Genomic DNA, 25515 nt, shown 5'->3' on the forward strand with positions numbered 1-25515 from the left:
ATACACAGATAAATATGCACATACATACATAAACAAGCATGCATGTATGCAAACTCACACTTGAAAATGTGTATATACACAAAAGCATGCACACATGTATGCAACACACACACACACACACACACACACACACACACACACGGGACAGCTAAAAAGCCAAAACCAAACAAAACGAAACAAAAAAAGGCCCATGCAGGAGAGGAGAAAATGTCCCCTTTCTATCTTCAGGCTGCCTCCAGCGAAAGCATTCCTAAATACGATAGGTTAAATATATTGCTGCCATTACACTCTACAAGAAACACATTCCATAAAAACGAAGGTGCTGTAAATTATACAAATATGATGCTAACAAGCCAGGAAACGCGCTGCTAATGAGGTCAGCTACAGAACTCCCGCAGCGCTGCAAATCATATGCCAATCCTGCATATGAGGTACAAGAACGGCATTGGGTCAGCATTTTCTGAGTGTGTTTGTAACCTGCTGTTTGGTGTATGGTTACACAGGTAGATAAAAAGCCTCCACTTCTCCCCCCAGTGGCACCCCCACAACTTTGTTTATGTGTCAAATATCCAAGTCACCAGACGAGCACACTCTGCATTAATGTACCTGACTATTATGCCTATTGTTCTTCTGCTCAGAGTAGAGAATTAGTCACTCAGATGTGTAAATATTGGTTACAGTTTTGAAGCGTGCAAGCTTTGTGTTCCTATCAGCCCCATTCCTGGAGGAATTATGCATGCTGTTGGCACTGGGTTTTGTACACATTGTATTTGCTAAAGCTCTAAAAATCAAATAAACATGTTCTCGGCTCCTGAATTATTAGTCCATTCACCATCTTTCCCCGTTAGGGGGGGAAACAATAAACACACCAAAATATGGCATTTAGGAACTGCAACAAGATTTCTGCTTGGCATTTACAAGTTGGAGAACAATCGAAACACCCTTCCTCTGCCTTTGTCATGCAGCCTTCAGCACAGAGAGCCGAGACAGCTTTGAAGTCCCTCCTGACCTCTTAGCAAATGAGATCTTTACCTAGGGTCAATGTGCAGGCTCCATTTCCAGACAGGTGTCAGACATGAGGTTCAGTGCTGCTCCCAGGGATGAGCCAGGGAGGGACTCAAGAATCTAGGCATTATTACCAGCTGGGCCATATAGCAAGACTCCATCTCTACAAAAGAATTTAAAAACAGTATTAGCCAGGAGTGGTGGTACACACCTACAGTCCCCGCTATTCAAGAGGCTAAGGCAGGATTGTTTGAGCCAAGGAGTTCAAGGCTGCAGTGAATTATGATCATGCCACTGCAATCCAGCCTGGGTGACAGAGCAAGACTCTGTCTCTTAAAAAAAAAAAAAGGAAAAGTAAAAGAATCTAGGCATCAAAGAAACCCACTCCACCCAAATTCAGAGGCTAGAGCCACATCTACCAAGAGCAGCCTGACTCCCCCGTCTTAGAGTTCTCTAACTCTGTACTCCCTGCCTGAGGTTGGGATTAGCAAAGTCACATGATACAGTTTAAAAGGCATTGTTCAAAATGGTTAGATTCACCCCATAAACCAAAGAACCCCCAGACTGGCAACTATTTGGAAGAAAAGAGGGCTGCCAGTTTCATAGGCCAATCCCATTGTTTCTTGGCACATTTTTTTCCAACACTAAGATCCAGGGCAGTTAAGGTTTAAAGCCATTGAGGCTGAGTGAATAGAAAAATTGCGAAGTTTATAGTGAGATGCTCAAAAGGATACAAGCGAACATTTAGCAGATAAATACGATCACAAAAATATCTCCTACCTCCCCCAATGCTAAGCAAGGTATTTATGGTAGAGCTTAAGTTTAGAGCCAACATCAGGGGTGGGGGGTATTTTTCTGAACTGCCTGGCCTAGCCCTAGTCTCAGACACCTGTTTATACTCCATCTCAAAGGTTTTATTGAGTCTGTGTTCTCCCCAGTCTAGAGGCCCTGCCGTGGATCTATTTGTATACACACATCACAGGTTTTGGAAATAACTTCAGCACATAAATGCCATTATTTCCAACACAGTTGGTGTAAACCATATTTACTACCCAAACACTCAGCTAAAAATTGAGCTGCAAGGAAACAGTTGCAGCCACAGCAACAACAACAACAAAAAAGAAATCAGTGACAGCTACAAACCACAACCACAAATCAAACACATTTGTACAGTGGCCTTGAGGTGGGAAGCACAAAACAAAGGCGTAGCAAGATGGCAGGCAGCGGCGGCGGAGCTCCACACACTGGAAGGAAAATTCGATTAGTAATTCCCTACTCTAAATTAAATACAGACTGCGTGTGGGGAGCACACAGGGATGTAAAAAGGAGTGGGATAGGTGCAGAGGGAGGGGGACACAGTAAGAGAAGCACTAGTTTTTTCTCACTACCATAAAATCTCAACAGTCTATGTGGTTACTACAAGGAAATCTCAGGGTCTATACAGAAAGTGCTGGGACTGTCACTGACATTCAACAGCCACCTAATATCCAGCATCGTCCAAACAAGAGGGGACATCCAACAGGCAGCATCTCTGCAAGTCAAGGCTAGCCCCGTGCCCTGGAAGTGGGAATTGTCTTGCTTGTTACTCCAATGAAGAAAGAGAAGGCCACAACATCAAAGCCACACCCACACCCCAAGTGGGAATTTTCATTCATTCCTTTTTTTTTTTTTTTTTTTTTTGTCAAGCATTCACTAAGCACCTGTTTTGTAAACAGTAAAAATGATGTGTTTGGCACTGTAAAGGACAGAAATATAGGTAAGACCTTATAGTCTAATAGAGAAATAAGAAACATTCATAAGCTCAGCACAGTGACTCACACCTGTAGCCCCAGCACTTTGGAAGGCCAAGATGGGAGGATGGTTTGGGCCCAAGAGTTCAAGACCAGCCTGGGCAACATAGCAAGACCCATCTCTACAAAAGTACAAAATAATCAGCTGGGTATAGTGGCATGCACCTGTAGTCCTGGCTACTTGGGAGGCTGAGGTGGGAGGATCACTTGAGCCCAGGAGGTCGAGGCTACAGTGAGCAGGGATCACGCCACTGCACTCCAGCCTGATCAACAGAGTGAGACCCCATCTCAAAAAATAAATTAATTAAATTAAATTAAAATAAAGGAAAATTATTTTAAGCAAAAAAGAAAATGACGGTTAAGTAGAAAAAAATGATAATAGCTTTTTTTAAACTGTCAAAAAAGCAGTATATGATTGACAACCCAGGAAGAGAATGATGTGAGCTGTAACTCCTGACTGAGTCCCAGGTAAAGAGAGAGTACTACAGGCTGGGGGCAATCCAGGAAGGTTTCAGGAGGAAGTGGACCTTGAAAGTAGACTGAACTGAGCTGGACAGAACAGAGTCAGGAGGAGCAGACTCAATGCAGGAAAATTACAGGTGTGAACAGCCAGGAGATGGGAACAAACGTAGGCTGTCTGGGAAGTCTAAAGCAACCGTTTTGAAGGATGTGCAGATTTGTAAAGGGGAAGGGAGGCAGATAAAGTTGGAAAGGTTGTTTGTTTCTGCTGAACATTAACCAAGCTAATAACGTTGGAGATTTGATCATAGTTGAAAATTACCTGTAATAAACACTAGGCAGGCTTCAGTAGAAGATAACCCTTATTCCTATATTCCTCATGTGTTTCCACAGAGGCAGAGGGAGTCACTGCAGAAGCAGGCACAGGACTGTGTGCAGGAGGATGGAGGCGTCTGTCTCCAGCCTGTGTGAGTCCGTTGTGAACACTTGAGCACTGGGGTCTTTCACGCCACCTCCCTTCTGGAAAGCACTAAGCCAGCTTAGTATACTTACCAACTGCCTCTGCCTCCTGTCAGGCAAAATGCATGTTCAGGGGAAGGCAGGTGAGGGCCAGTGGAAGAGGGAGACAGAGAGATATTGTTCTTCCAGGCCAGGCAGAAGGTACTTGAACTCGGTAGGAAGGTCGGCTGTTTGTAACGGGAATGAGTTGAAAATCGCCATCACCTAGAACAGACAAAGTGTGAAATATGCATTTTTCTCTTTTGTTTTACACCATTTTTATGAGACCTCTGTGTAGATGCAGCAAGCAAGCCCTTGGCTCGAGCCCTGCAGGGTTGGCAGATTTATTACTGAAGAAGAAAAAAAATGAAAACAGTTCAGCTGTCTGGCCAGGTAGAAGGGATTATCTCCACTTGAAAGAAATAGACAAAAAAAGACTTGCTGGGGTGGTGAGAAGGACCCTCGCCCTGTCCAAAGCTGTGCACCCTCCACTGCAGCTAAAATCTGCCACTAATTCTTCAAATGGTTCTTATTTCCACCTCCAACCTGGCTACGAAAACCAAACTGCCTCTCCTGCAAGTCCCCTCACTGGCTCTCTTTGTACCAAACCCTCTTGGTGCCTGTCCCAGCATGGTGGAGTTGTCAGCCTGATGCGGATGTTGATTCTTCTACCACTACCAAGGGGGTGGGCCCAGACCCGGAAAGTGCTCCCCAGCTGGGGCACCTGGTGGGACCTGGGTCTAGAGCAGCAAATCACCACAAATTCCAGCTCCTGGAGAGGCCTCCAGTCAGGAACTTGGAGCACCTCCTCTACCTCCTCTGGCCTTTTCCGGGGCCCTACCCTACCCAGGGCTCAGCCCAGAATCAGTTCAGCCTTGGGTCAAATACCCCATCTTATTTTCAGAAATAGTAAGACCGTCAGAGTACCAAAAATGGCTGTTACAATTTACAAAATGCCCTTTCACTCACATTATCACATTCAACCAACTTTTCATTTTAACAAACTTCATTCTTACCATGTGCTAGGTACCATGCTAGGTACCAGGCATAGAAAGGGGTCATGACGACACAGCTCCAGCCCTCAGGACTCTCACAGACCAGTGGGCTGGCGTCTTAGTCCTCAGGCTGCTATAGCAAAATACCTTAGACTGGGTGCCTTATAAATAACAGAAATTTACTGCTCACAGTTTAGAGGCTGGGAAGTCCAAGATCAAGGTGTTGGCAGATTCAGTGTCTACCGAGGTTTTCCACTGCTTCATAGATGGTGCCTTCTTTCTATCTTCATGCAGCAGAAGGGGCAGAAGGGCTCCTTCAAGCCTCTTCCGTAAGGACATTGATCCTAGGCATGAGAGCTCTGCCACCTTCCAAAAAATCCTCACCTCCTAATACTATTGTACCAGGATTAGGTGTCAGCATACAAATTTGGGGATGGGAGGGGGGACATAAACATTCAGACCCTAGCAGCTGGCTTCTCCCAGCCCCCATTCAGGTAGGTGTGATTTTCATGCCTACTGCTTCCTGCTTCCTGTCCTCCCTTTCCGTCTCCAGCCCCTGCTTCCTGTCCTCCCTTCCCCTCTCCAGCCATCCTTGGAAGACACTTTTCCATCAGTTCTCTTCTCCCAGGAGCTCTATTGCTGCTCACCGTTATCAAAGGCCACACTCACCCAGAGGAGAAGAGGTAGAGAAGAGAAAAGACACTTCCTACATCCCAGGACCTGAGCCTGGTGCCTTGTCCCTGGCTTCTTACTACTAGCTTTGTCTGGTCATGGAGAACTGGTTGGCTCTCCCCACTTCTGACTATACCTCCCAGTCCCCCAACCCTTGTCTGACCCCTAGAAACTGAGATCTTGAAGTCCCAGCTGGGGTTCCTTATCTGAGACCATTGCAGACAAGGGAGGCTCAAGCCCTCACCCTCCCTCTTATCCATCAGCCTCACCCCCAGCACTGGCCTCTCCTGCACCACTGTCCTGCCAGACTCCATCTCCTTGCCCCACACCCCTACCCTCTCTCCAGCCCCCAAAGAAGTGAGGGATGAGTGTTTGCAAAGTGCTGTGAGGAGAAAGAAGCCAAGTACTTCCCATCCACAAGAAGAAAGCAATTTTAATTGAAAAATGGAATCGCAGATTACATGCAAATCTTTGTTGGCAAATTTCAATTACCGCCAAATTAAATGCATAGCTAAGCTAAGCATCTTCGGGACACTCCATTTAATGTTTTCCCGGGATGTGTCCACAGCAATCAGAGGCAGCATGATAGGTGTCCTTCCAAAGAATGAGCCCCCAGGGAAGAACTCCAGGATGCTCAAGCTCTAGCTGCATGGCGCCCACATTTGGACCTTCAACAAGGTTATCTCAGCTGGGAAGTGGCCCAGGAGGGAAGAAAAGAGAAGAGTTCTTCCTGGCTTTACCCCTCCAGCCTCCTGTCCTTCAAACAAAAGCAGGCACCAGCAAGGGAAAAAAGAGGAAGTATTCTAATAGCAATAATACTAAAAATTACCCTCCAAAAAATTGCCTTGTCTTTGCCTATTGTTTTACAAATGAGAAAACAGAGGCTAGAGCATGCCTTGAGCAAGCTCAGGCAGCTCGCCGCAGGGCCAGGACAGGAGCACAGGTTATCCATGCCCAGAAAAGGATTTCATTCCTAGATCACCCAGTTAACCCTAAAGAACAAGGCGCACACTCTGCTATGGCCTGGGGATGATGATGCTGTTTTTATTCGGCTGTTTTTCATTTCACTCTCATACTCTACTTTGTATTGGCAACTGTATCAGGCACTTTGCTCCCTGCCACATGTCCCTCAATACAGTTCAACACACATACACTGGGTGCTTCGACACACCAGGCACGGTGCTAGGTACTGGGACTACAAGACCAGAAACCCAACCACTCGTGCATCCCACAAAGCTGTAGGTCATATCCTGCAAGCACTGTGTCTTGCTGTGAGAGTGAACACTACAATCACCACATCTGAGACTTTGGTTTTAAGCTAGGCTCTCCAAGCAGATTGTAAATGCCTTAAGGAAACAACTGTGATCGTTGATCTAAGCAACTCTACCCTCTAGGTCCAGCACCCTTTAGAACCTCCCATACCGTGCACTCACAGAAAGTAATACATATTGGAAAGAAATCTGTAAGATCATGGTAGTTGCTGCTCAAAAAACATGGGGATAGACATGTGAAGTATCACCCTGCATTAAGAGGTGCCCCTTGATGCCTTCCATCCAAACAGCAAGTTACTTATCACTACGAGATTGTTTGAAGCTGGCCAATACTCATGTCTCTAGAACACACCAAGGAGCATTCACTTTGGCAATAGTCATGCCCATCACAGCACCTGTCTTGGCCTAGGGTACCCCTGCTCTGGCCTGGTGACAGACCCCAGGACCTTTTGGACACCTGGGTGTAGACAATGTGAGAAGGAGGTGATCTGTAGGCCTGGCCCCAGAGTGGGAAGCCACATGGTTCAGGGAGCTGGAGCAGCTGCCCTCTCCAGGGCCCCCATCCTCAGTCTGATGAGATAAGCCAGGAAGAGTCTGACAGGCCAGGCTGCTGGAGAGAAAGAGAGTCCCCCTCAACAGGGCCTGGGGCTACCCAGCTAGGGCCGCCTCTCACTCTGACTCCGCCTCTGCAGAGCATGTGGGTTCTCATGGCCTTATCTGCCAGATGGCTCCCGGAGGGGATGATTTATTAGGTGCAGAAAGCTCGCTGATAAATTTTACTGCAAGTCCCCGGCAGAAGACTGGAGGTAGCAACAGCCTGGCACAGGCAGCTCTAATGGAAAGTGCCGTCACCAAAGAGCAAAGCATTATTTATGACTGTCTGTAATGCCGTTCGGGGGAAATTCATCATCGCCTCCCTGCTCCTTGCACGCAGGGACAGCAGCACTGTGGGGGTGGCGGGGGGAGCACAGGACAGGTGGGGAACAGTCAGAGCTTCTCTGGGAATCTGCCAGTGGAGAGCAAGGCCATATTTTCCCTGGGTGACCCAACTCCCCTTGTCAAGTATTGACCTACAATTCCCTTTACCTCCCCTCTTTTCTCCCCTACACTATTCTCAACCCCCGCCCCACTTCCACCACCAAAACACAGAGAAGAGAGAAAAAGAATAATGTTTCGCTGTTCTGCATATGGAGTGCAGATTCCTGCATGTCAGCACGGGTGAGGGCAGTCCTGCCCAGAAGCAGAGATCTAGACCAAATGACCACCCAGTTCCCTTTAAGCTCCGAGCAAGAAAGGGGATGTTCTCCCATTTTGCAGTGGCTAAAGAAGGCAAAACAGTGACCCAGCTACGCTCTCCCGCAGTCAGAGGCAAGGAGCTCACGAGGCTGGAGTACCAACTGGACCGAGAAGCGTGTTCCCTGCACCTTCAGCTGGATGGAGACATTTGGAGGGATGCCCCGCCCTAGCCCACCTCACTCTCACCATGTCAACAGGTGAGGTCTTAATCCCTGTACTCCCTTGTAGCACATATAGAGTAGTCATGGATTGCTATCTGCCTTGCATTGGAATTATTTATGTCTAAGTCTGTCTTTATTATCAAATTAAGTGCTCCTTGAGGGCAGGGGCTGTATCTTACTACTCATTTTTATATTCATCTCAGCAGTAAACAAAGCTCCTGCATGCACATGGTAGCCTTGATAAATGCGTGATAATAAAATTACACTGACAGGCTTAGGACATTCTGGGGCTGTGGCCTCATGTGTTCGCAGTCATCTGTCACCATGCTGGTATTCACAGCAATTTAAAGGAGTTCATCCCCTCTCGCCTGTCAATCAGCATGGTATAATGGAAAGATCACTGGATTAAGAGTCAGGAGGAATGGGTTCTAGTGTTCAGTAACCCCAGACATTTTTTTAATACATAACATGGGCCAAGTCAGATTTTGCCACTAGCGCATGATTAAACGTGGGCAGCTCAGCTTACTCCTGTATGGGTTGGCGTTCTGCAGAGTAAAGGATGATAAAATCTGCTCATTCTAACTCATAGGACTTCTATGGAAATATGCGTATGATGAGAAGCAGATCTGAGTTCTAGAAAGGGAGGGAACAGCTTGTATCAAATGGTTCTCTATGCCAAGAAATGTGCTAAAGGGCTCTGTGTGTGCCGTCTCATTTAAATACCTTCACAATAATTCTGTTGGGGTAGATTTTATTATTATGCTTACAATATAAATTTGAAAATGGGGTGTCAACTGCTTCACTAACTGGCTGGGTATCCTTGAGTTGAGTCATTTTCCCTCTTGGGGCTTCTTTCTCATCTGTGCAATAAAGTTGTTGGACTAGATGCTTGATAAGATCCCTTCAGGTTCAAATTCCTGTGAATCATCTAGTGATACTGTTGCCCAAGCAGCCCAGGCTGTTCTAGCCCATGGGAAGGGTGGGGTGTGATGGGTCACCAGCATTTCCAAAAGCTATGAGCTATGTATGAAGGGGTCTACTTAACTTTTTGCTTGAAGATTTCACCCCAACAAGAAATATCAAAGAATGTAGTACTACAATCCACTATAACTGTCTCCCGAGAAGAAAAGAATGTAACAACCTCAGGCCAGAAAGGAGGCAGGCCAGAGGTCAGGGGACAGTAGGCATCTCCGGTCTGGGTTGCCCACCCTCTGACCATTCTGACCTGGTGAGGACATTGACAACAGTGCCACTGATGAGGCCCCATCGGTCTCTTTGCCAGCTCCCTGGCTAACGTTTTTTTCAAGAGTCATGACATATTAGATCAAGTAAATAACTTTATGGCCTCTAGTCCAAAAGATTTGCATGGAAACGGAGGCCTTCTAACTCACAGGACTTCTGTAGAAACATGAATATGGTGAGAAGAAGATCTGAGTTCTAGAAAGCGGGGAAACAGCTTGTGTCAGACAGTTCTCCAAGAAATATGCTAAAGGGCTCTGTGTGTGCCGTCACACACAGAGATCATTTTGTCTTGGGTAAAATGACTTGCTCAAGATAACAGAGTTACTGAGTGGCAGAGCTACCAAGAAACCAAACCTCCTGACTACTCATCAGAGTTCCTTCCTTCCTTTCTTTCTTTCTTTCTTTTTCTTTCTTCCTTTCTTTCTTTCATTCTTTTTTCAGACAAAGTCATGCTCAGTCATCCATGCTGGAGTGCAGTGGCACAATCTCAGCACCCTGCAACCTCCGCCTTCTCTGTTCCAGCGATTCTCGTGCCTCAGCCTCCCAGGCACACCACCACGCCTGGCTAATTTTTGTATTTTTGATAGAGATGGGGGTTTCGCCATGTTGCCGAGGCTGGTCTCGAACTCCTGGCCTCAAGCAATCTGCCAAACTCGGCCTCCCAAAGTGCTGGGATTACAGGCATGAGCCACCGCATCTGGCCTAGCACTCTTTCATACACTGGACGATCATTCAGTCTAGTGGGCACCAGATGGGTCCTTTTCCAGGTACGCTTCCCAGAATCCACTCTACAGGAGGAGTGGCCAGGTTGTTCCATGGAAACATGTTCGGTGGAACATGTGTTGCTCATACACATGGAAAGCCACATGTGTAAGAACCACATTGGTTGTTTTGGGGGCTTTTTTAACAACAGGGTAAGGAAGAGCCTTTAACTTTGCCAAAATATAAATTTGAGGACTGAAATTAATCCTAACACAGTTTAACATACTTTATACATTAAAAAGTAGACAAATAATAGGCCTAGTGCTAAACTTGATGAAATTCTATGAAGTCAATGAGAACACCAGAATTGAACAGACCACTACTACTATATCTAGTAAGCGTCCTTCTCAGTTATGTCTTGAAGTTTGCAACTAATTATGGAGCTTGATTTTGGTCCCAGCAATGTCACTAAACAGCATATTTCTTGGAAACAGAATTTAGAATGTAGTAAATAAGAATAAACATTTTGGAGTCAGACAATTTTAAAGAATCACATCCATATCCTGTGTCTTTCAAGGAAAGTTACTTAAATTTTCTGAACCCAAATTTCCTCTTCTGGAAATAATGATCATTTCTTCATAGGATTATTTTAAAAACTGCTTTAGACAATGTATATCTTGTCCTAGTGAAGTGTCCAGTGCAGAATAGATGTACAATATATGATACTTATTAGTATGACTCTAACTTTCCGAAAGTCAAGTGAACTCAAATATTGACCACATAACCACTTCTATGGTTTGAATGTTTTTGTCCTCTCTCAAACTTACGTTGAAGCTTAGTCCCCAGTCCAGTACTATTGGAAGGTGGGGCCTAATGAGAAGTGCTTAGGTCATAAGGACTCCACCCTCATGAATGGATTCGTGCCACTATAAAAAGGGCTTGCAGGAGTGAGTTCACTTTCTTTTTCCCTTCTGCCATGTGAGGCCACAATGTTCAGCCCCACATGCCCTTCTACTGTCTGCCATATGAGGATGCAGCAAGAGAGGCCTCACCAGACACAAGATGCTGGTGTCATGATCTTGGACTTCCCAGACTCCGGAACTGTGAGAAATAAATCATATTTTTTATAAATTACCCAGCCTCAGGTATTCTGTTATAGCAGCACAAAATGAACGGAGACAACGAGAAATTTCAGGATAATTTATCTTCCTGGTCAACATAAACTACTTTTCTCTCTTCTTTAATTCTTAAAACCAAGCCCAAACAATATGGATGCAAGATAATTCAGACACATCCTAAACATTGATCTCCATGAAGCATGACTTATGTTCATCCAAATGGCCAATCTCTTTGGAAATTGCAAACTCATTTCCAATATGCAAATGAATGCAGTTTTTCAGTACCTGGAACACCATGGAATGTAAGGTAGCTCAGCCATGGGAAATGAATATGGCATTTTTGGCCAACCATCCAAAGACGTAAACAAGGGCTGAAATATTTCTGTCATTTAAGTCTCTGGTTCCCAAACATAGGTTATTGGCTGGTCTCAGGAATAGTGCAGAAGAATTACTTAAGATGTTTGGTAAATATGGTGTTTCCAAGCTCCAAGACCAGAAATTCTGATTTAGTCTAAACTGGGGCCCAGGAATCTGCATTTTAAACAAGTGAGCAATTCAGATGTACATCCAGGTTGAGAACTGTTGATCTAAGCCAATGATTATTTTTCTGTGTGTATTTTATATTTCTTCACATATCTCCTGCCTCTTTCAACCTCATATTTATACTATTAAATCACAGGGAGGACAGGAGAGTGAGAACATCTTTATATTAGTCTTAGAGCCCCCTCAGCAACTTCCATTTATATTTAGAAATTCTCAAGGTGCTAGATGATACAAAATTTCTCCCTGCTTTAAGTCTCTGTATTTCATGAGAAAGCTACTTGGTATTTCAGATAGTAGTAAAGTTTTAAGACTTTAAACAGAAAATGGCAAAGAGGCTTCATCTGGTATAATACAACTGGCTGAATAGCAGGGACTGCCTGGAATATCTCAGGGCACTCTGTCTGACAAGAGGCCCAGCTCAGGGGGAAAGCATGCTGGGTTCAATTAGTGATGTCTGGCATGGGCAAGGACAAAGTCAGGAAAACATCACTTCCTTCCAGCTCCACTTCAAAGCACATTACCTTCAAAAGAGGAAGAGTATGAAAATTAATTTTTAAATGATATTTACATTTAAGGTTTCCAATCATCCTTCAGTTGAGCACTTCTTTTCCATTCTTATAATTTTTCTAGCTAAACTGAATGTGCATTTCAGAATCTGTATACTCTTGGTCCAGAGAAAGTAGGCAATAATGTGCAATGAGACCAGAAACCTCTAAGAGGTGCTGGGCCCTTTGGACAAGTGAACACCAAGCAGCACTTCCCTCCTCCCACCCCAGAATGCTTTGCAGGAAGCTGGCTTTTGTAGTTTATCTGTGTATGTGTTAACAAGGATGGACTTCAATGTGAATAAAGGAATCTTTCCCCTCTCGCTGCCTTCCCTTGAACTATTTCTTCTATCTTAAATGCCTTCCCCATCCTCTAATGTGTTTTTATTGCAACTATACCAATCATCTAAGGTCCAAATCAAGACCTAGCTATCTCCTAACAAAGATTTGATGAAAACTCTTTTCCAGTTGGAAGTATTCTCCCATCATATTTAGGGACTTTATAAAAGCACCCCTGACCATCTGCCTTGTTATCTTAGTTAATTATATGTTTGTCTACCTCTCCTCCTAGATGGTGAGCCCCATTGAGTAGAGATAGGGACACAGTCATATTCATTGTGATAGCCTCACAGTGCTCAGTGTGGTGAGTTGCCTTTGTTAGCACTCAATTGAATTGAACTCAAAAGGCAGCTAGACTTTGTTTTGTTTCATAAAACTATAAAGGAAAATAAGGTATGGGTGAATTGTGCAAGGGAAAGTCTTCTTTGTGTTGTGTGTTCTTCCTGATTTGTCTGTGTACAGGGAAGCCTGCATGAGGATATGCCCTAACTATTCACCCTCCAAGACTTTCCCTCTGCTTCTTGGAATAATGCAAAAGGAACACCAGCATTGGACTGCCCCTAGCTGAGGGCATGTTCAAGGAGATTTGGTTCCTCAGAAGACTTTACCAATCTGTATAGTGCACAGACTCTACTGCAAAGGATAACTTGGAGGGATTAGCAAAGTAGCTAATGACACACTTTCCCAAGACAGTGCTAGCCTGGAGATGTGGTCAGCAGAGCAGCCAGGGGGCTGTTCAGGGACATGAGGATGGGGAGATTAAAACTTCAGACTAAGGAAAGACAATGGAGGTAGCATGAGGCATATTAAAGGGAAACAGAACTCCAAGGGTTCTGGGGGAAATTAAGAACTGGGCAAGGGGAGGGCAGAACCCCATCTCAGGTCCAAGCAGCAGTTGGTTCACCACCATCCCATCTTCAGTTTGGGCAATGGAATGGAAGTGGAGTGATATGGTTTGGCTGTGTCCCCACCCAAAGACTTGGAATCAACCCAAATGTCCATCAATGATAGACTGGATTAAGAAAATGTGGCACATATACACCATGGAATACTATGCAGCCATAAAAAAAGATGAGTTCATGTCCTTTGTAGGGACATGTATGAAGCTGGAAACTATCATTCTCAGCAAACTATCACAAGGACAAAAAACCAAACACCTCATGTTCTCACTCATAGGTGGGAATTGAACAATGAGAACACTTGGACACAGGAAGGGAAACATCACACACTGGGGCCTGTTGTGGGGTGGGGGGAGGGGGGAGGGATAGCATTAGGAGATATACCTAATGTAATGACAAGTTAATGGGTGCAGCACACCAACATGGCGCATGTATACATATGCAACTAACCTGCACGTTGTGCACATGTACCCTAGAACTTAAAGTATAATAAAAAAATTAAAATTAAAAAAAAAGAAACCCAATTTATTACTGTAAGGTAATAAACTTCCAAAATGGAAGTTCCATATATTAAATTCAATACTACAGTGCTCTTCTGGGGCTGTAGGGTGTGAATTTGGGTTTCTGATGCTTCTCCCTTAGTCTCCTCTCCCATTTTTTAACCAAATTAAATCAGTTGCCCTCAATTCTTTGTTATTATTGCATTTGCACTGATCTTTTTTTAGTAAGATGTCTTTATTGTAATGAAAATAAAGTATTATTCTTACGACTTTTGGAATTGAAAAAATATATATATACTAATTATGAGTCACTAGCTTTTCCTCAATACAGTATAGGTAAGAAAATACATGATTTCTGACAAGACAATGACTAAAAAGATAAACCTATCCAAATTGTGTTATTTTCCCTCTTAGTTCTCAAAGTCATGCTGGACAGAGAGTTTAGGTTTTACCAGAATAGAAAAATTAAATGAAGAAATTGAATGAACGTCTGTTGCATAACTATGTCCCATCCATTATGCCGGGCACATTTATATAGGTTATCCCATTTAGTCCTCACAAAATCCCAGAAAGGAGGATCAATTTCCCTTCTGTTCTAAAGGAGGAAATGAAGCTTCAGATGTTAAGAGACTGGCCCAAGAAGCAAATCTAACAAGTGGTAGAACCGGGATTTGAACTAGATCTTCTGATTCCCAGCCAGCATCTTTGCACTCTTTCATGGTGCCACTCTCTTGTAGGAATTTTGGCCTCTTGGGACCAAGGCAAGACAAAAGGGCAAGTCAGGGGCCAGTTAGTCAGGGTGATTTCCAAGAGCCATTCCCCTGTTCCACTGGCAGTGTCCTCTGCTCTACCCTGAGCCAAGCCTTTTAAGGGCTCCAGCCTCCGGGTGGCTGTAACTTACCCTGGAGCAATCTCCCTCTGCCTTATATTGACAGAGGGGAATATATAGAAGAGGGGGACAGAGGGCTTCCTCCTGGCCACACCCCAAAGGAGGATTTACTTACAGAGGCACAGAGAGGAGAGGTCTCCACTCAGTGTTGTTCTAATGGGGCCCCCTCCCTTCCTTACAAGGATGCTATGAGGACAAATGAAGTAATATACCTGAAGTGTTCTGAGAGCTTCCTAAGTGCTACATAAATATAACAATGGAGTTGCTGATGCTGATCACAATAATAACTACAGTGATGATGAGCCTATACCCACAGTCATTATTTAAGGGAATATTTCAAATGAGAAAACCCCACCAAAATCAATCCACTGAAGTTTATTTAGAAGAGAGGCTGCTAATAAAAATGTTATGGGAATGTGAGCTCTTGGGAAATAATGATGATTTTCTTCTATTAAAAGACTCATCAGATCCATTTCCAAAGTACAGCTCAGTTATTTGTGGGTCCTTTGCTGCTCCGCAGAAGAAGTTCTCGTTTAAAGAGAAAGAGGAAGCTGCTCTCACTGAAGCTCCAGAGTTTGGAGATACAACTGGCCTGTGTTTCTAGAGCCACTGCCAGCTATGCCCATTTACAGAGGAGCCTGCACCAGCAAAGCATCTGTTTTTGATTTTCTTCTTTCTTCTCTCATCTCCCATCCCCATCAGCAGCTGCTAAATAGCTTGAGTTTAGAGTCATTACTAATGGAACAATAATGGGCTGGTGCTGTCTTTTTCAGAGCTGGGTAAGGTTACACTCCAAAGATAAATCTACCCACGTATGAAAACCCAGCATGGAGTGAACATGGAGTTACCCATTGCAGCAGCTGTCCGCTCCCACACAGTATGGGTCTGATCCCTGCTCGCTTGCATTACCCTGTTTAGAGACATAAGGATGGGGATATTAAAACTTCAGACTAAAGAAAGACAATGGAGGTAGCATGAGGCATATTAAAGGGAAACAGAACTCCAAGGGTTCTGAGGAAAATGAAGAACTGGGCAAGGGGAGGGCAGAATCCCATCTCAGGCCCAAGCAGCAGTTGGTTCACCACCATCCCATCTTCAGTTTGGGCAATGGAATGGAAGCGGAGTTATATGGTTTTGCTGTGTCCCCACCCAAATCTCATCTTGAATTGTAGCTCCCATAATTCCCAGGTGTTGTGGGTGGGACCTCATGGGAAATAATTGAATCATGGGGACAGTCCCCCTATACTGTTCTCATGGTAGTGAATAAATCTCACAAGATCTGATTATTTTATAAGGGATTTCCCCTTTGGCTTGGCTCTCATTCTCTGTTGTCTGCCGCCATATAAGACGTGCCTTTCACCTTCTGCCATGATTGTGTGTCCTCCCCAGCCATGTGGAACTGTGAGTCCATTAAACCTCTTTTTCTTTATAAATTACTCAGCAGTGTGAAAACGGGCTAATACATGGAGAGAAGACTATTCTAATGCCATTTCAATCCTGGACTTCTGAATCCCCCTGACCATGAGGCATCACCAGGAGAGAAAAAGATAACCATCAGCAGCATTTTGGAACTCAGTGATGAGTCTTGCTTCTGATTCCTTGCAAATGTCTCCAAAAAACACCATGAAGAAGTGGACTACAGGATAGGTGAGAGCTGAGATCGGCTGCAGAAGGAAACTTGCCACCATTATTTTCCTTCAAAGATGGAATTCGCCACTGAAAAAAGCTAGATAAGAAAGCCACATGGAGTGATGCTAGGCTATTTGTATTGTAGTGCCCACACTCTGGGGTTTACACAGTTGTGGGCTAAGGTGACCCAGCTTGGCCCTGGAATAAACACAAGGCAGTTTCCTGCTCACAGGAGAGGCCAAACCATGACAGGCAGACCTGGATCTTCACCAAGGCTCTGTGCACCTTGAATGTGCCATCTCCTGGTATTTGCAGCAAGAAAGGGAGAATTTTCAGGACATCTCTCCTTAGTTATCACCCTGACTCAATTCAAAAATTAGTGAAAAATGGTTGCCATTTTATTGATTCTCAGAAAGCAAAGAGACCTGCCCAATAACACCTCCTGCTCTTCTAAATTCAGCGTTCCAAGGTGGATTCAGTGCAGAACTGGATTTTTTCCCTTCAACTGAGCAAGCTAAGAAATATACATATACCATTATGTGTTTCCTGATGGTAATTTAAAACTTTTTTTATATTAAAATACAGATGTGTGATGATAGAGCATATAAAACATGGAAGAATTTTTAGCATTAAACACTAAACTTCAAACATTTAACACCTACACTGAGATGTTTCAGGCCAGGGATTCCCTGGGGACTAGTGTCCACCCCCTCTGCCCTCACTTGAGTGAAAAGGTTTCAGAAGCACTGTGCTGAGTTGAGTTCCCTGCTGCCTGTCCACTCTCTAGCTAAGGGATTCAATTTCATTATCTGTAGATGAAGCTGTAAAATCTTTAAAGTGTGGACATATTCTGTGGAGATTTGGTTCTGGAGCTTTTTCCCCAGAAGCCTTCAAGGAGAGAGGAGGCACACTTCGTTTAGAATGATTGAACCATGGTCTGTATATCGCAGGAGGGAAAAAAAAAACAAAAACCTGATTTCCAAAAGGCTCTTAACCTTGTTAATTCACAATGTTTCCCTTGCCCTATGCAAGACTTTCTCTACCTAGAAGGGTGCAATGATCGGTAGGTCCATCCCCTTCCCTTTTCCCTGTTCTCTTCATCTAAATGATGCTTTTCACTTCCACTCTCATCCCGTCTTAACAAGATATTAGGATTTCCTTCCCGAAGAAAATGAGGCCACTGTCTCTCCAGCTTCATTGTCACAGAAACCAAGCTCTTTACAAAGGCATCCACATGCAGGCACTATCACCCTCATCTTGCCAATGGGGACCCTGCCACCTTACTCTATGCTCCAAGTCCCCAAACTAGTGAATCCAGATGTCCAAGTCTGTCATGGAGTCAGAAAGACAGGGAGCCACTGGCCTGGAACTGGAACCTGATAACCAAAGAGAATCCTCCCATCCCCCATCCAGGCAGAATACAAGATGCCTGCATTGGGCAAATGCTGCTCACACTCGAAATATTTCGGAATGACTGCGGGAGGGGCCTTGTATTTCCTTAGCACTTGGGACTTTCCTAAATGCAGTGGCTAGTCTAAAATCATGTGCCTGGCTCTGCACAGTGGCACATGTTGATAATCCTAGCAGTTTGGCAGGCCGAGGCAGCAGGATCACTTGAGATCAGGTGTTGGAGACCAGTCTAGAAACATAGCAAGACCCCCATCTCTACAAAAAAATATGAAAAATTAGCTGGGTGTGGTGCCTTGTACCTGTACTTCCAGCTACTTGGGAGGCTGAAGTGGAAAGATGGCTTGAGCCCAGGAGTTCAAGGTTGCGGTGATCATGCCACTGTGCTCCAGCCTGGGCAACAGAGCAAGACCCTGTCTCAACAAATAAATCATATATATATATATATATATATATATACACACATATATATATATATACACACTTATATATATATATACACACATATATATATGTGTGTGTCCCCAAAACCACTTCATCTCTACTTATTCAAGCCTATACCAGAGTGACCATTTGTTTAGCTAAGGGGAGTTTGGGTTTGCAGAGCAGAACATGACCTAAGTGCCATCCCTGGCTGGTGTTCAGCCCATCAGACTTTCACTGGGATTCTGATCTCATTCTGAGCTGGCCAAGTCATTCTCAAAAGAAATGGAGACTTCTCACTTATCTTTGACCCAACATCCTGGACTCAGAAACAATTTTGAACAAAAGAGAGGGAAGCTTTAAAAAGAAGCTTCAATAATGTTGGCATGCAGTGCAAATTGCCGTGTAGATGGCTTGTGCAAAGGGAATTCAATCTCATTTCCAACACTCTCAGATTAACACTGCTATGATTTATTCCTGAGCCCTAATATTATGTGTGAGGTGCTAAAGCATTTCGGTTGGGTGTCACATCCTGTCACCAGAAAGCTTAACTATTTTCAGGATAGTTCTTGAACCACAGACATGACTGTACTCAACCTTGCCCACAAAGTATGTATCCATACAATTCCATTGTCCTCAAGACAATGGAAAGAAAACATAAGATAAAGTTTTTTAAAAAACTTTTATTCACTCATTTATTTAAAAATTCTCGCTGAGCTTATATTATCTGCAGACACTCGGCCTAAGATCTTTGGTCCCAGTGTGGGTCAGCAGAATGACCAGTAAAATATGCGTTTCTTATGTGAGACTTCAACTGCATTTTTTTTGTTGTTGTTTTTGAGACAGGGTTTCACTCTGTCACCCAGGCTGGAGTGTGGTGGCATGATCTCAGCTCACTGCAACCTCTGCCTCCTAGGTCCAACCGATTCTCTCCCACCTCAGCCTCCCAAGTAGCTGGGACTACAGGCACACATGACCACGCCCAGCTAATTTTTGTATTTTTAGTAGAGACAGGGCTTTGCCATGTTGGCCAGGCTGGTCTTGAACTCCTGACCTCAAGTAAGCCGCCCACCTCGGCCTCCCAAAATGCTGGGATTATAGGCATGAGCCACAGCGCCTGGCCGAGACTTCAGTTGAAGATGCACTGGGGCAATACACTGGAGTGACACCTTTGTTTCCTCCATCACTTTCACCATCTCCATCACCCCACCCCCCTTAAACTAGACCTTACCCTTTACTCCCAGGGAAAGGACAACAGAATAGGAATGCTGACAAAAACAAACAAGAATTCTTCATTTTCCAGTTTCCAGGAGCAGCCCCTGCAATATAAGACTTCTCTGAAATACTTTTGACTTGACTGAATGCATCCCTCCAAGGTCTCGCTCTGTCACCCAGGTTGAAATGCAGTGGTGCGATCATAGCTCACTGTAACCTCAAACTCCTGGGCTCAAGCGATCCTCCCATCTCGGCCTCCCAAGTGTCTGGCATCACAGATGTGCGCCACCATACCTGGCTAATTTTCTACTTTTTTGTAGAGACAGGGTCTTGCTATGTTGCCCAGGCCAGTCTCAAACTCCTGGGCTCAAGCGAGCCTCTTGCCTCTCCACTGATTTTAGAAGGCAACACCTCAGTGAAATGGGACCTCACTGTATCTCCAGAAAGAGTTACTCTCTATAAACTACCCCAGGCTGAAAATCTAAGTGCAGAACCCCTACCTTCCCACTGGTACGCACTACCCTTATCCTCCTAAATGTGGCAAGGAGACCACATGGGAGCCTCTCCACTCACTTCCTTAAGCACAACCAGTAGAAGTCATTTTAAATGTTTAGCACCTAATCCTAGTCACACCTATAGTTAGGATAATGATTGCCTTTAGATGCAGTGGTTCCTCGGCAAGGCAGCTGTTCCCTTTCCATGAACCCCCTTTCCCAGTGAAAGAAATTTTCACCCTTCTGGCTGGAGGGTCTCAGATTCAAGCTTTTTAACCCACTCCCCCAAACGCTATTACCCATAAGAATAGTAATCACATAACCACAAAGTGTCTAGGAGATACTTTAGGACCCAAGAAGCTTCTGTTTCTAGGTGGTAAATCTATTTACTTTCAGCTAAGAGTCAGGTCACTCCCATATCTTCCATATACTCTGTCAGGGTATGGGGTATCTTAGACCTCAGTCTTCCCCTCTGCCAAATGGGTCGTGCAGCATAAATGGTATCCACGAGGAGACCCAGAGAGGCGAATCACAGTCTCAGAGAAGTGACCGGATGCCAGAAGTGATGATGTGCTTTGGCGATCATTAAACAGAAGGGAGCCCCAGAGAGGGGAAGGAACTCCCCCAAGTCACAGGCAGATCAGAACATAACCTAAATGCCATCCCTGGCTGGTGTTCAGCCCATTCAGACTTTCACTGGGATTCTGATCTCATTCTGAGCTGGCCAAGTCATTCTCGAAAGAAGTGGGGACTTCTCACTTCTCTTTGACCCAACATCCTGGACTCAGAAACAATTTTGAATAAAAGAGAGGGAAGCTCCTAGTTCTTCCCTGAGGGAACTAGGAGCCCCGCCCCACCCCCTCCCGCAGTTACTAGATTCCCTGACCAGGGCTCTTTCCCCGACACAAAAACTCTTCAATACACAAATGCCTTCTAGTCCCATCAGGACCTGGGGATGAGAGTCCAGGGAGCCAGCACCGTCTTGCCCCGTGCGGGGAGAGGGGTGATGACACTTTCAGTCCGCGGCCCGCAGCCACTGGGGAGGCCCGGCTCCAGCATGCCCCTCCGTCCCCTGCCTGGGTAGAGGCTTCCACTCCGCGTGTGTAACTCAGAGCCACATGACACTGAAATGCTAAGTGAAGAGCAATTAACTTTTGCTTCTGAAAACCCACTTTAGCTTTCCATAACTCTTCGGGGGCCATTTCAGCTCAGCCAAACCTCCCGCACATTCTCCCTAAGCAATAAATTACCTTCCTGGCTTTAATTAGCTGCTGGCGCGCAAGCGGGGCTGGGTGCTGACGTGCTGCTTTCCCACAGGTCCCATTCTGTCACACAGACTCCAGGAGAAGGCGGCGGCGGGGGGCGCTGGGCCCCCTCTGCGAGACCAGGCCTGTAGCAGACGCCTCACCTGCCCGCGGTGTGAGGGAGGAAGCCTGAAAGTCCAAGCCTCATGGAGGTTAAAGTCTAATGTAGACCAAGTCCAAGTTCGATGGAGAGCCTTAGACTCCCCCTTTAGGCCTCTTGACCCCTTAGCGATGTGCCCTCAGACCCATGTTCCCTCTCTCCAGCCTTCTCTTCCTTCAGTCGGCCCCCAAAACACACACGCATGCAGACACACCAGCCCTCAGATACCCGAGTTCTTCATCTCCCTCATTCTTGCTAGGGGAGAAATTACTGACAGAGCTTAACATATAAACCCTCCCAGGAGACTTTGCTGTATAATTGTGAGCTAAGCTTGAGTCAGAATGAATAAATCTCTAAGTAGGGGGTTTAGTCACATCTGTGGGCCGAAATGTATTGGCTGGGGAAGAAAGAAGTAAAACAGCACCTTCAGAATCCCAGACACCATTCTAAGCCCAAGATTAAGATTTGGGGTGCAGCCAACCCTATCTCTAACTAGAAATGGGTCCCTCAGCAAGTCCCCTCCCTTCTTCAGTCCAGGTGCCCATGAGAAAGCTGTGATGGGTGAACCCAAGTGCCTCGGGGCCCTGCCGTACTGTGATTCCGGAGGTCGGGCATGTGCACACAAGAGTGTGAGTGTGAGCGTGTGTGGGGGTTGGTGTATGAATGTGTGTGTCAGAGAGTAAGTGTGTGTGACTGTGAGTGTATGTGTGTGTCAGTGTGGGTGTGTGAATGTGTGTGTCAGAGAGTGTGAGCGTATGTCAGAGTGAGTGTGTCCAAGAGTGTGTGACTGTGTGTGTGTGTGCAGTTGTGTGAGTGTGTGTGAGAGACTGTACGTGTGTGAGTGTGTGGGTGGGCATGTGAATGTGTGTGTGTGTTAGGATATGTGAGTGTGAGCTTGTGTGTGTGTGAGTGTGTCAGAGTGTGTGTAGTGTGTGTGCGTGTGATAGTGTCCGTGTGTGTGAAACTGTGTGTGTGTGCGTGTGAGTGTGTGTGAGTGTGTATAGGGGAGTGAGCAGGAAAGATGCATCCTAAAGCAGACCTTAGTGCATCCCTCCTGCTTTCTTCTAGAGACTGCAGCATCTGGGCTGAGGGGGCAGCACTCCTGGGGGCCTGATTTCCAGGGGGCGGCCAGGCCAGCAGGAGCACCACCCGTGACAGCCGGCAGCCAAGGCACCCACACTCTTCAACCCGGAGGCTCTCCCTGACCAGGAAGGGCCTGGGAGAAGTAAGCCTCTTTCTTGGTCTCCTACAGACATTTATGCTAATAGTGCTTCTCCTCCGGGCCTAGCTTTCACCTCCTCTGACAGGTAATGAACTCCCCAAGTCCAATTACAGGCCACCTCTTCCATCCTTCTTTTCTCAAGGAAAAAAAAAATTGAACATAAAAAGTCCAAACACAGAAGGCCCACAGCCAGGCCCTGCATGTCAGGCCAGTGACAGGCAGGCTGGGCACAGCCTCCCTCTGATTAAGAGGATGAGCACCAAGCAGGCCTAGGAGCCCCAGCAAGTCCTCACTGCAACTTCTCTCCACACCTCTCAATGAACAGGCAGCTTGTCAGGAACAAGGAGACGCCGGGCAGGCAGTGGGGCAAGATTGCAGGCAGGTACCCAGGCTGTCACCACCGCCAGACAGGGCCCGTGTCACCCCACCCTGCCTGCCAGCGCCTGCCCCTGCCGTCTACATCTTCCCCAGCCTTTCACACACCCCACATGGTGACAAGTGAGCACTTCCTTCAGCCAAAGAGAGTGCAAGGACTGGGTGGCTTGTGCAACTTCCCTTCATCCTGCCCTGGAGTGGTCTGGTGCTAGAGGTGACCTGGAGTCCACCTTCCTCATCCCGTCTTCCCAAAATCAGTGATGCCCTCAAGAGATTTGTGGCAAGCGAACCCGGAGAGTCGCAGGGGCCTCCTAAATGGCCTGTGAGACAAACTGAGCTTTGGCTGGTACTTTGGGAATCATAGAAAATGAGCAACAGAGGCCTGCTCAGGTGCAGAAATTGACCAGGCTCTTTGAGTCAAATCACCCTGGCGCTCCTTGGACCAATTAACCACACACCTGCTCCTCCCTGCAGAGATTCTAGGCACCAGCAGAGATTCTAGGAGGGCCTCACGATTCCACTCCCACCCCAGCATGATCCCATGCATTGAGATGTCTCACTCCAGGCCCCACAGGTAAGGCCCTTGGTGTCCTCCTGTAGGCTTGGCCTCCCTCAATCACAGGGACCAGGCTCGCTCAGCCACGCCTCCCACAAAAGCCCAAGCCTTGCATGACTGAGTTGATCTCCATAACCACTCCCTACTCGGTGATCTCAGTTAGAAAGCCTCTCCTTGCCAGTTTTCCTGGGAAATGCCCCCACCTGTCACTGACTCCCTGTCTGTCTCAATAGGTGAGTGGTACTAGCTTTAAGACCTCCCACAGGTGGAGAACCCACACACACCACACACAATTCCATGCCTTTTCCAGACCAAATGATGCCTTCTACACAGACAGCCATGTGAATTTTGCCTCTTGGAGTGGGGTAATGTTGTAGCCCCAACTCTTGCCTGACAACCAGGATTAAATTAATACTTATGTGCAACTACTGTGTACTCGGTACCTTTGGAAAAATGCCCCTTATCTTCTCCTGAGATTGGTCTAGAAGGAGACCTACTCTCCTTGGCATAGATTTGTGGCTTTGGCCATATCCAAAGAAGGCTGGGTAGAAGCCTATGTGTCCATCCCAGAGAGAAGTAAATCATCTGGGATGCCTTAAACTCAATGTGAGGTGGGAAGCGAGAAAGTGGACCACATTGACAAAGGCTGAAGGGTGAAGAATGATAGGTGAGGCAGGTTCCATAACTCCTAAAGGGAAGGGACTGCCTTGGTGGTCTTCCTGTTCCTCAAAAAAATATTTGCTGAATGAAGGAGACACAGGAATCAGGTTATATGGTGGCTCTCCTCACGTCTTCAGCACCAGAAAGACTTATTATGTGTCCTCTTTAGGGATCAATTCAACCCTCATCACCCCTAATGATTGCCCCCTAAGGAAAGAAGGCCACAAAGAAGAAAGATGCTGGGGAAATGAGATCAAGAATAAAGGATGGTGAGAGAACGCACTTGGGCCAAATCAAGAAACATGTTACTCCTCTCCACCTTACACCAGGAACTCTGGCCTGCTCAGCAATAGCCAAGCAGCTCTAGGAAGCCATCATGTGTTTCATAAATTGCAAAATTGGTACTAGAAAGAAGGAGAGAGGGAGGAAGAGAAGGAGAGTGAGAAAAATGATCTGCTCCCAACTACTCGCTAAGCTACAGAAGACCTCACAAATATATAACCTTTCATTTGCAATATGGTAGCAACCCCCCTTGGAAAGGGGAATATAAAGTTATGGGGATGTAGATAAACAGAAACTAAATGCCAGCTCCCATCCATGACAAGGAAGAACATATATCAAATTCATTAATTATGATCCAGTTTGTGCTTGCACTGTGAAAGATAATCATTTACCATCAAAGAGATGCCCTTCCCTTATTAAAGCCGCTGAGACTCTCAGGAAGTGCTCAAGGGTTTGAAATTCTGTATTTGAATTTCACACATGCTCTTTACTGCTGGGACCAAAACTCAATCAACACTTGATAGTGCTGACACCAACATTCAAGCCACAGGGGTCTTCACTCCTTTACAACAGACCTACAGATTGGGTCTGGCTAATGCATTTGCTAATTTGTTCTCCTCTGGATTCGTGTGTGTGTGTGTGTGTGTGTGTGTATGCACGCATGTAACATATGCAAAAGCCTATATCTTTTTTCAAATGGAGTTGAGGTAGGAGTAAAAGAACCGAGGCCAAGTTAGAGAAGGGAACAACTAACCTCATCTCTCACATGCCCAAGGCCTGAGAGGAACCTAGCCGCCCAGTAGTGGAATCCATGTCTTCGCTTTCATCTCAAAGCCAAACCAGCGTGAACAGGTTGCTTAGAGACCAGGCTCCTCTTTCAACTCTGGGCCCGAGCCTTTGGTCCATGCCCAGACAGGGCTTGAG

At 45.8% G+C, this 25515-nt stretch overlaps 1 long non-coding RNA gene across 3 annotated transcripts in view; it reads right to left on the reverse strand.

The window, feature by feature from the left end:
* The window catches only part of LOC103783680 (uncharacterized), a 90123-nt gene extending 68339 nt beyond the window's left edge, over positions 1-21784 (reverse strand). For 2 of the 3 annotated variants that reach the window (XR_010112925.1, XR_010112924.1), the window contains exons 1-3: positions 21343-21784; positions 3807-3977; positions 1033-1168 (exon numbers count right to left, since the gene is read on the reverse strand). This is a non-coding gene — a long non-coding RNA (uncharacterized LOC103783680). The remainder of the gene's footprint in view (positions 1-1032; positions 1169-3806; positions 3978-21342) is intronic. The other variant, XR_010112926.1, reaches the window with a different exon arrangement.
* Between the last annotated feature and the right edge of the window lie 3731 nt (positions 21785-25515).

Source organism: Pan paniscus, chromosome 7, assembly GCF_029289425.2.
Source record: "Pan paniscus chromosome 7, NHGRI_mPanPan1-v2.0_pri, whole genome shotgun sequence".
Taxonomy (NCBI): Eukaryota; Metazoa; Chordata; class Mammalia; order Primates; family Hominidae; genus Pan; species Pan paniscus.